The following is a 14177-nucleotide window of genomic DNA, read 5'->3' as shown; positions in this document are numbered from 1 at the left end:
TCCGACACTTAACGTCGCTTCGTCGATTATTAGTATTTTTTACATTAAACTGTGCCTTGCGCTCTATTGTAGAAGATGACATGGACATGCACATAAGGCCTGTGTGCGCGTGCAGAGGCCTTGTGTTGAGTAAACACCTAGGTGTGGGGAAACAAACGGGTAAGAACGCCCCCTATAGTTCGATCGCCTGCTCAATTTTTGAATTGTACGGAAAAAAATACTTGAAAGAAAAAAAAATATTGACCTCAGAGGGAGAGTCGTACATTGGCAGTCGCTTTAAGGCTGTGTTTCAAATCTTACCCAAATGGATCCGAGTTACTCCCGCGGGTCATGTCACGTGACATCACAGATTGAAAAGTGCTGGACGCGGCTAGGTTTTGGAACGCCAGAAAACAAAACCCTTACTCTGGAGTAAGATCATATAAATTTTGGAACACGCCCTAAGTCTCACACGAGCGTCGTTCTCAAGGTTTCTACCACCTCTGTATTTTGCTTAAAGGAACAATACAAATATTTCTATACATTCACATAACGCTGCTTAAAATCACTTCCTAACGTTAATAACTAAATAAACTTGGCTTTGCTCTTTTTTTTAGGAAATGGCAGTGGCCAAAAAATTAGAGAAATATGAGCATCGTTGATCCCCTCAACTCGGAGCCAGAAGCGGCCTCCTGGCCTGGTACCTATCTGAGGCCGCCAACGTTAATCATGCCCCCGTAGTGGGGTTGGAAAGGAAGAAAACGCCTGCTGGAGCTCCAGGCATTCTTAGAGTTCGGCTAATCTCGTCACCGCAGTGGTTGGACACAAGCCACTGCCCGAGTGTCCGCCGAGGCATTGATTGTTACGAGCCGATGTACAGTGCTCACGCAGTTCTCGTGTCTCATCCATGAGCCGTGCTCGACTGTCGTCAGGCGGGTGGTTTCGATCCCCCAATTACGTCGTCAAGCTTTGCGAAGACAATACTGAAAGATATAGTTCCCTTTTATTCTCGTAATTCCACCGTGGCAAGGGAACTTCTGAATCAGTGGCGGCCTGTGCGAGTATAATTGGGTCAGACTAGGACGAATACGCCTCTGAAAATTCATGAACATTCCAACCCGATATCATTTGATGACCGCTTTAAACTTCGCGGGGTGCAAAATAATACAAAAAGAAAGCAATGGAGGGTTGCTGTTAACAAGTGACAAATAAAATTGTGGATTTAGCACACACAAACGGAGGAGGCAATTCCTCAGGAATACTTTCAGCCTTTCCACCTTGGTGAAGAAGGAACACCAGCGAAGCTGTACTATGGTGGGAATGAAGTAATGGGCCAGCCGCAAGTCGGCAAGCCAGAGTGCAAAGACTGGAGAGGTTGTCGCCATCAATGCGCGACGGCGGCAACCATACAACCGGGAAGCCGGTTGTATGGTTGCCGCCGTCAATTATAGATGGCGGTAGCTGTCCAGAGTTTTGTGTCATTATTTGTTTGCTGACTGACATGATGGGAAACTGACCCTTAATAGCTCCGCTGTAAAAATAAGCGCGTGTGTGTGCGTGAGTGTGTGTGTGTGTGTGGGGGGGGGGGGGGAGGTAGTTTTAAAAACATACTCTGTTGTAAAGAGGGTCCTCTTTCCCTCATCTTTGGCGGAGACCAAAAAGCGTGGGCCCGGAAACTACATTGTTTGCAAAAACACTCTTGCCAAAAAGCACGTTTTTGTCGTGTTAGACGGTCGCGCAGTTCCTCGCGAAGATGCCCTACGAATAATAATACGTGCCTTTCAAATACTTGGCTTTCACTGAGCTTGAATTTCCTGCAGCCTGCAATTTGCACCATCGAATTTGATTTTCTTAGCAAGAAGCCACAATCACTACTAGCATATAGTATGATGACGTCACGTGCATGCCATGCTAAACAGTTCAGCTCTCTGGTGAAATGTGATGTTCGCAACACTAGCAATAGATGTCCTACTTGTAAAGTTTTCCAGTATTTATTGCAGTCTCGCTATGATAGATGGCAGCCCAGAAAAATGTTAGAGCGCATGATTATTGAAGCACAGTATTGTAAAGCGAGGGCCCAAAACAAGTGCAGGTAAAACCGAATGTAACATTAGCCTCGCGAGGTAGTATTTTGCGAAGTTTCGAGCTCATGCAAGCTGATGAAATGAGATTTATATTAAGATTTTAAACATTTCATCGGTCCTTCGCGCTATTCGTGTAAAATTATTAATTTCATTGCGTGCACCTTTACGCATCTCTTTTTGCAGTAAGGCGTTCTGTAAGAGATTATTTAGGAAAATACCATTATTTTCTCTTTTTTTAACATTTCGAGTATTTGCTTTCAGATCTGTCTTGTGAACACAGAGTCCTTTTTGGCGTACCCTGCAACCCGATGTTTCACACTGCCAATCAGCAAACAGAAAAACACTTTTACGCAGACTCAACAGCTCGCGTAGTTTCGAGTATCTTCCTTCCGTGTCGGTCTCAAGCGGTTATGTGAACTTTTAAGGTAATATTTATTGATCATTATAAAAATATATTACAGTGTTAGCTGAATATTTGACAACATAAATGAATGGCCGACCACCCAAAAGCTATGCCCCCCAAAATTATTTGAACTGTGTTCTGCCAATCTTTTCCGGCGTTTGTAACCTCGACAGGCAGGTTGAAGGTTATTTGGGACAGCTTTACATACATTTCTGATTTTGAAGCTAATTTAAACAACAATTTGTTCCTCACATATATAACTTCTTAAACATATAGAAGCCTGTTATTGCCTCTTTTATGTGGTAAACATTGCTTTAATGTGTCTCTGGGCTGGACAAAAACAAAGTAAACAGGGGCGCGCGGCTGAACCGTGACGATTACGCACGCAAACTGTCAGAAAATATCCAATTAAATAGCTGCCATTCCGAGAAAAACTTTAAATACTACTTCGTTTTACTTAATAAAGAAGGTACTTTGGGGGACGCTTAAGCTTCGGCTTTAAAGTCGCCTCCTTACTTGCCGCGCAAGTGCGCCTCGGTTGCCTAGTCAGGAGCGTCTGACTCGCAACCGAAGGGTCGTGGGTTCGAATCTCTCCTAAAATTCTTTTTTTTTTTTTCTTTAAGGCAAAGACAAATTATTAGAGACATACGGCGACCTGCAATTCACGTTACATGTCATGTTTTAATCACTTTCATTCCATGCGTGATGTCACGTTTCACGTGAGCATTGTGAGTTGTTTGTAATTCTTGAGCGAGGGCATGTAGCTCTGACGTCATGACCTTATCGACCATTCAGGTTTTTCCAGTCACGCCACCGAAATCGGCTTTTCTGCGACATGTGCTTCTCAGTGCTATTGCGTTAAAATAATCAATTAGCAAGGGTGATGCTCATTTGCAAATTAAATTGACCGGCCTCTTGTCAAGAGCAAACTTCAATAGCCAGGCTATGCCAGCTTATCCTGTATAAGAAAATGTTAACTAACGTGGGCAAGCGCTATTTTGGGCCAGATTCGATCTGAGTGCGAATGTGCATATAGATTAGACTGAACAATTTTGATTGCTCCTTGCTGCATCGCATGCATCGCGGTGCTGAGTGTAAGCAATGTTTGGTTAAAACAACAAGCATTTTGATTGACGCTCGGCATTTCTTTAAAAAATAGACTGAAAAGGATTATCGTAGAACTTTCGTGACATTTTGAAAATTTCAGTTCTTTTTGCTTAGTTGTGTCGTCATCATATACATATATATATTGTGAAACATATTTAGTAAACAATATTTCACGATATATATGGCCACGAGGCGCCCATTTCATAATTTTGTGCAGTAATTACTTCATTAGTTCGAGGACACAATCACGATTTAACTTTTAATACTGCGACACAAAGTTATACAAATCAAGGGTATTTTTGGTGACCATGCCACACTTGGCGTCAACATTTTATACTGTGTGAATAACTCAGCTTGAATTTTAGAATTTTACTTAAACACAAAGAAAGGACAGGAAAAGACGGTATAGTTCTAAATTCCAAGCTGATCAATTTACAGGTATGTACCAACAAGCTCAGCTCCTTACTGTTATACTGAAACATTTGGATTCAGGTAAATATATGTTACTGGTAATGTGTATGTTATGTCGTATGAACACGCCGTTATGTATGTTAAGCAATTAAAAAAAATGAATTTCATACTTTTGGTATTTGAAAAAAAAGTTAATGGACCTTTTCCAAATACCGACGGCACCAGGCGGTGGATGCACGAACTAAAAATCAAGGAAGTGACCTACCTGCGCTACCATCGATAATGGGAGCTACGTTACCAGTTGCTTCGCTCTCTGAGCAGCGTCGCGTGCCCAACGCAACGAGGTAGGCCTAGCGCGACTTTAAAGAAGGAAATCCGTAGCGTCCACCCAAACGTCGTGTTTTTCTTTCCGTCCACTTTCTTTTTTTGTGTAACACAATTATATATATGCTGCAATTACGTGTTCTACTCGTCGAATTACAGCCTCATTCCGAATTTCCTCGATTTTTTCGTGCCGACTTCCACCGCTTGGCATCGGGCGCTCGCGCGTGCGCAGAACGCTTCTCGGAAAAGGTCCATTGCACAGATGAGAGGAGAAACTATATAGTTGATTGTTTCACGGCGTAAATAGTGTATAGTGTCAGAAGAACGCGGAAAATATATTATCAATTTAGCGGTTCAAACCGGTTCGAACCGGTTCGAACCGGTTTGAACCGTTATTTTTTGCTCCCCGGAACTGAACCGGAACCAAACCGAAAGCCGTGAACCCGAATCGAAACCGAACCGATAAAAATTTCAGTTCGACACTCTAACCGATGCCCCGGCGGCGTCGTCTCGTCGAGCTTGCACACGGGGGCTGCTGCCAACCGATCGCGTCTGGCCGGGCTCGCGGCGCGACACTCGGTACTCGGCCGGAAGACCCCAAGGAGCGCTCGAAGCGTGGAAACGGCGTTGTGTAACGAAAGGCAAAGGCCATCTACACCACGAACGGACAAAAGCCGACGCAAAGGCGTGTGCGAATGTAAATAACGGTAGAAAAGTGCCGTCGCTCGCAGCTATGAAATGCGTTCCGCAAGCTCGGTAATCCGCGGCCGCATCCCTTTCCTGTCGCTCGTACTTTCTTTAACTTGACGGCTACCCTGTCCCGCAAGAAACGCTGACGAAACGTTCGGACGATCGTCCGGATACGTAGTAAATGCTACAGCCGAGCGCGGCGCAGTTTACTGTTGCTCTCGCTGCGAACGGCCGTCGAGGCAACCACCAGCACGTCAGAACGGGGACCTCTGATTGATTCTGAATGAAGGAGAGTGGGTAGACCTGGAAGCATCTAGCATCGAGGTCTACCCACTATTAATACGAAAGTATTAATTGTCTCATGGAGCGAGCCGACGTCATCCACTTTTGAAACCGTCACCTTTTTTCGGTCCCATTGGCCGCTGCGCGTCAGTTTGTGTGGTGTCCTCCTGACTTTGTTATCACACTGTTGTGTTATAACTAGGGCTCCGTGTTTTCGGAGTTTATTTTTCGTCAAATTCGGAGGTTGTTTTTCGGAGTTTATTTTTTGCCGAAAATTTGGAGTTTATCGGAGTTTATATTTTTTTTTTATTTCCGATTCTCCGAAATTCGGAGTTTAATTTCGGTGTGTTGCCTATTAAAATAAATAAATAAATAACCGAATGTAAACGTATGCCAGATAAAAAATAAAACGCGCTTGTATCAATTGATATATCTTCAGTTGAATTTGGCGTTAATACCATTTTCATTGGCAATACTAATTTATCCACGAGAAAAGCCGCACAAGTGGCGCTTCGATAAACGTCGATACCGTAAAATCAATAAACTCCCGAAGGTAGTCGCTAGGAAGCTCGTAGTCATCCCATCCTATTTCATCAGTCTAGCCCACGGCCGCGCGAGGTGGAGTGGTTAAGGAGGTAATAGAAAGTTTGAACTGCCCCTCTTCCCAATTTTATACAATCCCTATGGTCCATATATATAGCTTTCACTGTTACTAAAACATACCCTTTTCTTCCTCTAAATCACAAATCGGACGGCACAAACTGGAAATCAATACAGAGGCTTTTGTCGTGACACGAATTTACAACGAATGATCTGTTGCCCTGAATCAACCTTGAAGAGACAAGCAGCAAGACCCCTTTTGACAACGGTCTGAGATTTTCCTAGGACCTTTAACTCCGTGCTGATCAAACTATATAAAAAAGTATTTTAATTTTTTTTTCTTTTGCCCGGGGGGGGGGGGGGGGGGGGGGGGAGGGAGTGTCATTGACACACACATATTCGGAGTTTATCGGATAAATCCGAATTGACCAAAATTTTACCGGCGGGTGTTTTTCGGAGTTTTTCGGATTTATCCGAAAACACGGAGCCCTAGTTATAACTTATCAGTGATCACCGCGTTCGCTCGATCGCCTGTTCTGCCGGGAACTGCGTTGCTCTCTGTTCCTTTCTCGCGCCGCAAGACACACGACAGTTTGAACGATCGCTCACCCGATGGCGCTGCGTGTCCGCGAGGCAGCGGCTCCACCGTTCCACTCTCAAGGTCAGCGCGTTGTACGTCGCAGATTAAAGAAGGGAGCGAAGAGCGGCGTGCGTGCTTTTACATTCACAACTCATAAGAAGTGCTTAGGTGTACCTCGAGCCTTTTCTTTCAATCGAAGCCAATCATAGCTCGCCGTTGTTCTGACATCACCGCAACTCCTCCGCAAGAAGCAGACGACTTGATCTCCGCATAGCTTTGCGTCTGCCCCACTAATCACTAAGAGCTCGGCGTTCTGAAATAGGAAGCTCGCGTTACAGGCAGAATATATGAAGCTCCTCTCTGTCGTTCTCACCTTGTCGGTGTGTCCTGATAATCTCTTCCCTCGTATCTGGTGCCAGAGTCTTACAAAAAGTCTTGTTGTTTTTAAGTTTTGTGGGTTCGATAAAGTACAATATCTACGAGAGGATAATTGACAATAACACGATTAAAACTCGCCACGAAGGAGAGAATCGATCAGGTGTAACGATCGAAACACTTGGGTTGCGCATGGCCAAAAACTTGAAGCAAGAAAACACTTGAACAGACGGTATCGTGAAAATGGCATGAATGCAGTGGTCTATTTTTGACAAATTTTATCCGATTGTAGTGACCCTGAACACGAAAAACACTCCTCGCCCCCTAAAAAAACAAAAAAAAGTAGAGAGTTTAATTTTGAAAGCCACGTCACGCTTGTGGCGCTGTTGTCGGCGCGACGCATGCGCAAACATTTAATTTCACATTGGTCTATAGAACGTTGGTCTATAGATTTTTAGTGAAACACGGCCTACAAGAACCCAACCAAAAAAAAATCCAATTTAAAATCATGTTGGTTTTTTTTGTTGCTGTTTTACGTGCAACTACCAGCCGATCATCGAATGGCTGGCATATCGATTCTCTTTTTGTCGGTTAGCTTTACGATTACGACACAGAACTCGAGATGTTTGTAAACATTTTAAACCGCGCTTCCCACATCTTCAATAAAAAAAAAAGCATATTAGAACCCATTGAAAACATTTTTGACGACCAAACATCGGAAATATGTTGACTAATACAGAAAAGAGACACCATTCTAGGTAACTTCCGGAATCTTTGACGCGTTTTTCTCTCTCAGCTAACTCAAAACTTCGGTGTAAAAGAAAATTAATGGGTATGGGATCTTGATATTATACTCTAACACTTTGCACTAAGAAAGATATATCGTTTTCCGTCGTCAGCACAAAAAAAAAACATTTCGGCGGAAAAGAAGAAATATGTTACATACATTATTATCGTCAAACTTTTCGGCAGGCGCATCTAGTTCACTTATTTGTCCCCACGTGGCGTATTCACCTTTAACATTCACGCCGTGTGCAAATTCTCGCCAAAGGTGTCGCGTATGAACAACAGTACCACCAGAAAAAAAGGAAAACGAGTGCCTTGCGGTAGCAACACACTGAACTCTTTATAATTCTTCCTTACCATTTCACCCGATTAAGGAAAAACACCGGAACTTCAAAACAATTTCGAAAAAGTAATTGCAAGCATATCGATAGTTCCTATATAGTTTTTTTTTTTCTGGCGACGGATATACATGTCTGTGTATAGATAAATGTGCCGTGAGTGAGTCTAGGGCGTAAAAAGCACGCTATTCTCAGTGGTTCATTTCGTAGACGACGTATCTTAGGACGAATTTTCGGCCTATGCATTTCAGGCACATAATTTTCTACGCGTCAATTTGTAACTCCTTTCCGCCAGAAAGTGTAGCTCACGCAACATTTACACCACGTTCGAAAATAATATAATAATAAATTTATTACATCTATATAATATACGCAGGGTATTTGTGTTAGGCTCTAAAAATTGTTTAAAAAAACAATCAATGGAACGTTTTCACTATGATGACGTTTATGCGGGTCAGTTATGCGACCACGGGGAAGTAACACGTCACGATAAGGTAACTAAAATCTGTTTATTAATTTTTTTAATTAGGAAAAATAAACATTTCGTTCAAACTTGAAAACTTGGTGACTGTCGTCGAAAACGTCTGAATCAGTAAATTCTAGAGACCATTGGAGCGCATGGGAAGTGCGGTGTCGCGCTAAAGTCACCACTGATGCAACAGGTGCGAGGCTGCCGGTTCGAAAACGCGCGGATGATAATCTAATCTTATAATTAGGGTTACGCGTTTTCGGTTTCTATTTTTTCAAAATTCGATGTACTTTTTTCGGTGTTCATTTTAAAATCATATTTTCGTTTTTTTTTTTTTTTTGGCGTATATTTATTTCCACAAAATTTTATCCGCTTTTTTCGGTGAATATGAAATAAACACCAACGCACACCGAATATGATGATCCTTGTAGCGCTGATATTTGTGATCACTCAAAGAATAGCGGCACAGATGCATTGAAAAATAAATTGACACTTTATTTGGGAATGTGTGCAACTGTAAAAGAAAAAAAAACACAGAAGTACAGACAAGTTATATATGAAGCCTATGCCCAAAAAACATGGAACTTTACCTTCCGCACATCCGGATTACGTGATCTTATTATAGTACACACACACGTACTTTCGCATGTTCTCGTTGATTCGCACTCTTTATTTACTGTTAATATGACCCTGAGCTTCGAAAATGCTCTCTCAACGCTAACAGTGCACGGGCACGCTGATAAGATGGAGCGCTGCCTGAGCCAAGATCGGCCGGTTAATCAACCAATTGTGATCACCAAAAGAGACACTGTGCGACGTTTTGAAGCACAACACCACAGGCAGAGCTTGCATCAAGGCAGTCTTCTTTACAACGAGTTTGAAAACATGCTCGCACACAGGGGCGGATTTGGAGGGGGGGGGGGGGGGGGGGGTCCGGATGTCCTGACCACCCCTCTTGATCTCTGCATGTGTAAAATTTAGGGCGTAAAACGAAGAAGAGGGGGGGTTCCTAAACATATGCTACGCTGACCAACACCTGACCCCCCCCCCCCCCCCCCCCCCCTCAGGAAAATCCTGCCTCCATGGCGGAGTCATGGGGCATTTCGCACATCACGTTTCGATTGATGATGCGTACATTAAACCAAAACGTCGTGATGGCATCCGTGTATCCCATACATTCGGACTCGTTTCGATAGACACTGTCGTTCCACTTTTTCGCCACGGCTCTGCGGTACGAATGAAGGTCAAGGTGACCTTTTCCGGTTAAAACTGAATTTAAAAAAAAATGGAATCGACATACTTTTATTGGTTTAAATCGGAAGTGCCGAACCTAAAAACCGACCTTTTTCGGTTAAAACCGAATTTCCGAAAATAAATTCGGCGTACTTTTATCGGTTTTTATCAGTTTAAACCGAAAACTCCGAACTTTACTTATAATGCGCGTTCGCCACGGCGAATCCTCGCCGATGAGAGCACACCGGGAACTGATCGTCTCAAAGTGCGACTGCTCGGCTGGTTTTATCTCGTTCGTTCATCGTATGAAATCTGAGTACACCCGCGCCTGGCCAGGAACTTTTTGAGAACAACCCACTGTCTCCGACTATGGGCGGAATAGAAAATGTACGGCCGTCAAGCACGTCGTGGTACTATGGCAAAGACTTCAAAATAAGTCCTTAAAGAAAACGATTTTAATATCCGCATAGTTAGGCAATTTTCACGCATTTTCTAAATTACAAATAGCGCTAGGACAAGGACAGGAGTCTGTCCTTGTCCTAGCGCAATTTATAATTTAGATTGTATAACCAACTAGCCCGCCAGAATATTTTGATTCACGCATTTGTTTTATCTTCGGAAATTTGAGCACCCGAAACTCACCCGGAAACCTTCTGAGATTAAAACTAAGTTCCCAGTTAAGAATAAAAAATAAAAAAAGTTCAGGTTTTTTGTTTATGACAAATATTGCGTCAGATTTGTCAGAACCTTAAAGAGCGTCAGGAATTGTCAAACACAGATTAATGACTACGCTCGCAATAATGTTGACGGCTTAAGGGGATGGTGAACCGAAACTTGGATTTTAGAAAACAATGCAGGGGTTGTTGGCAGCCGCCTCGGTGGCTCCGAGGCGAGAGCGCTGGCCTACGGATCCCCATGTGGTGGGTTCGAATCCCGGCCGAGGTGCCCGCAATCTGACGGAGGCTTATTGCGGAGAAGGCGCCGAGTAACCGAGCTTTGGGTTGCACGTCAAAAGATCCCCAGGTGGTCCAAATTAATCCTCAGTCCTCCGCTGGGGCGTGCCAGATGCTCGTCGTAGGTTTGGCACGTAAAACCCCCAATTTTTTTTTTTTTTTTTTAGGAGCTGTAGGCGGGACGCTACAATACTTACAACACTACTCGTAAGGCGATATCTCGAATCGACGGCCGCATTTTTGGAAAAAAGGTTCGAAATTGAATGAGGTCGACGACGCGCGTGACGACAAGAAGGCGCGAGGCCGTTCCCTCCCCTTCTCGACTCTTCTCGGAGAAACAAGACGTAAACATATCTGTCGAATGCGCCTCCTTTTCTTGTATCGTTGTATGAGTGATGTTTTGATGTTTGTAGCATCCCGTTGCATGTTTTTTCCGCAGTGCTTTGTGGAATCCAGATTTCAGTTCAGCATCCCTTTAAATGCGGAGGTGAATCCTTGTTCTTTGACCGCTTGACACGATGTTCACGCATCGCTTGGTTAAGCGCAACTGGATGCCTAATCAAATCTCCACTGCATCATATGCTTTCAACCTATTTCCCTATAAATGTAAACTCCCATTGGATTACAACCAGCTTAAGACGTTTACTGAATAAGAAAAAAAGGTAATTTTAAAAGCGAAAGCTTTTAAAATTACGGTGACGATAACGGTGACGATAACGATTGATCCTTTTATCGCGTGTTCAATCAAAATCGGAATAAAAAAAATCATAGAAAGCTAAGAAAGAGTTGTATGGCACAAAACTATCGCGCCTTTTTGGTACCCACCCTCGTAAGTTTTGGAAGGCTACGAATCTGAGTCATAGTGGAATTGACCCAGTATTTAAGAGATTACCATTGTCAAATGAACGACCTTGCAGCAGCAGATTTACTTAATTTGTCTTCTTTAAGCGTGTTCAGGTAGTTGCCCCTTCCTTCAATTTCGGAGTAACCTGTTGTTAGCATGATTTCTATTGAATTCAATAGCGGTGGCATTCGAAAGCGAATAGAATCGCCCCCGACTAGAAACGCTCCAGAAGGCTTCTGGTCAAAATGTCCATCGAGACGAAATGTCCATCGAGGCAAAATGTCCAATCGGGTCAAAATGGCCACGTCAAAGTGCTGGTTGAATGACTGCCCACTCCCCTCTGTAGTGCCTTCGCGGACCCGGTTTAACACAGAAGGCGCAACATTCTTTCGTTTTCTCTTTCGTCGGCCAAGGTCAGTGGAGGCACAATTTTGTTCCAGGGATTTCACCCCACTGTCGGGGACACTGGGTCCGATCGGCCGGTGACCTCGTTTAACACAGAGGGTGCTTCTCGGTACGAGATGATTTGACCTGTTTTGCGCACGGTCTGCCTTCTGATAATGTTACCAGTGACTGATTCTGACGGGGGTGCAGTCATCTGTCCCCTTTATCAAGGGAAGGAAGCTAGGATATCAGCGAACAAAGTATGCGATGCCGATGGACGACTAAAATAAGGTGATGACGAATGCACGTGCAATGAGTAATCTCTTCTTGAGTCTCGTTTGAAACGCTTCTGCAGCTAACGCCCGCATGTCAACTTTGTAGACCTGGACAGGAAGCACGCTCTTTGGTTTTTAAACATCAAAATTGGCTCAATATAAAATAACATTGTAGAGATTACGAGGAAAAAATGCAAAAAGATTCAGACAAAAAACACATAGAACACAACTTTTTTTTTTTCGTTCGTGTCTGAGTTTTTCATTCCTTTTGGTTATGAACCAACTAGCTAATCCAAAGTAGCACAATTTTATCTTTGCTTCGATCACCTTAGCCTAATTACAAAATATATTATTGCATTTGCTGCCGTTGTTATTTGTCAGTTTTAATTATACTGCCTTAGGTGTCACCTAATTTTCAGGGTGTTAAGGAAGGAAATCCTGTTTTAAGAATCACAAAAATAAGCTGGATATCACGATGAGCCTCAACTCCGCCAGTATATAACTCCAGCGGTCGGAGCAAGGAGCCCAAGTTTTGAGAACACAGCGCAGTCTGATTCATATTAGGCAATGCTTAGATCCTTTCAGTGCTGCAATGGTGGTCATAAGAGCCCGCGAATACGTGATGATGAGTAGCGTCCGGGAACGGGTCCGATTAGGTAGTTATTTGAAAATTAAAAAAATAATAATCACCCCCAACCTTTTAACCGGAGCACTAATCTGGAATTTGACATTTTCTTCCAACAGCTAGGGTTACATTTTAGCGTATATTAGTTTTTTTTTTTTTTTCGCGATTAGAAATGGTTTTGTTTTCTCAAAAAACGTATGTAACATTTCCGTAAGTCATCGCATTACTACCCCTTTAGCGAAAACCCAGGGCGCGTGTAAGTATTCGGAATATCTAAAGACGTCTGTCTCAGAATTATGCAGCGTTATAACCTGGGACAACGATGCAAAATGTTCAACAGGTCAAAATTTCCATCGGGTAAAATGTCCAAAAAGTCAAAATATTCGACGAGACAAAATGTCCCATCCGGTCAAACTGTCCAGAGTCAAAATGTCCACCGCGACGAAGTGTCCAATCGGGTCAAAATGTCCAAAGAGTCAAAATGTCTAACTAGACGAAATGTCCAACCGGGTCAAAATGTCTAACGAGACGAAATGTCCAGCGAGACCAAATGTCCAATATTGGACATTCTGACCTATCGGACATTTCGTCTCGTTGGACATTTTGACGTGCCATCCTCCACGAGAGGATTCCGTACCGGGGAAGTTTCGGAACACAACAAAAGGTGTAATATCGCCTTTGTTATCTAAACTATTCCAACAGAGCCTCGGCTCCGAGGATATTCCATCCAATTGACCTTCTGCAATTTTTAAACCCATTAAAAAAAAAAAAAAAATCAGGTGACGGCCGGGTCAAATTTGTCAAGTTATCGTCCCATAATTCCCACAATTATACTTGTAAGCTAATGGAACATGTCATCTTTACGAACATCATGGCACATTTAGATTAAATCGATTTCTTATGATGTTAGGTTTATTGATTTTGCGAAGGCATTTGACACAAACGATTAATTAAAAAATCTTCATCACCTTCAAATTAACCCATCCACCGTTGAATGGATATCGGCCTTTCTTCAATCAGGATAAACAATGGAGTCTCCTCATGTACCCATAATCTCTGGGGTTCCTCAGGGAAGTGTCCTCGTATATTTAATATTTTTATATATATTAATGACCTCCTATTAAACACTGAATCCACCATCAGGCTATACGCCGTTGACTGTGCGCTGTATCGAACAATGGAATTCCCAAGTGATCACGTAGCTTCTCAAATTTACCTCAGTAAAATCGACCAGTGGTGCCCTACTTGGCAAATGAAAATCAACTCAAGTAAATGTCGTCTATTACAAATAAGAAAATGACATCATCTTTCTAATATCCTATTTTAAACCAAGATATTAAAAGTGTAATTTCGTATAAATATTTAGAAATCCATTTCACTCTCAATTTGTCCTGGAAAATGTATAAACAACGCACAGTCAGTAATTTAAGAAAGG

Source organism: Ixodes scapularis, unplaced genomic scaffold, assembly GCF_016920785.2.
Source record: "Ixodes scapularis isolate PalLabHiFi unplaced genomic scaffold, ASM1692078v2 PGA_scaffold8__174_contigs__length_109621045, whole genome shotgun sequence".
In the NCBI taxonomy this organism is placed as follows: Eukaryota; Metazoa; Arthropoda; class Arachnida; order Ixodida; family Ixodidae; genus Ixodes; species Ixodes scapularis.
The sequence above is the reverse complement of the archived record's forward strand: the minus strand, read 5'-3'. Positions refer to the sequence as shown.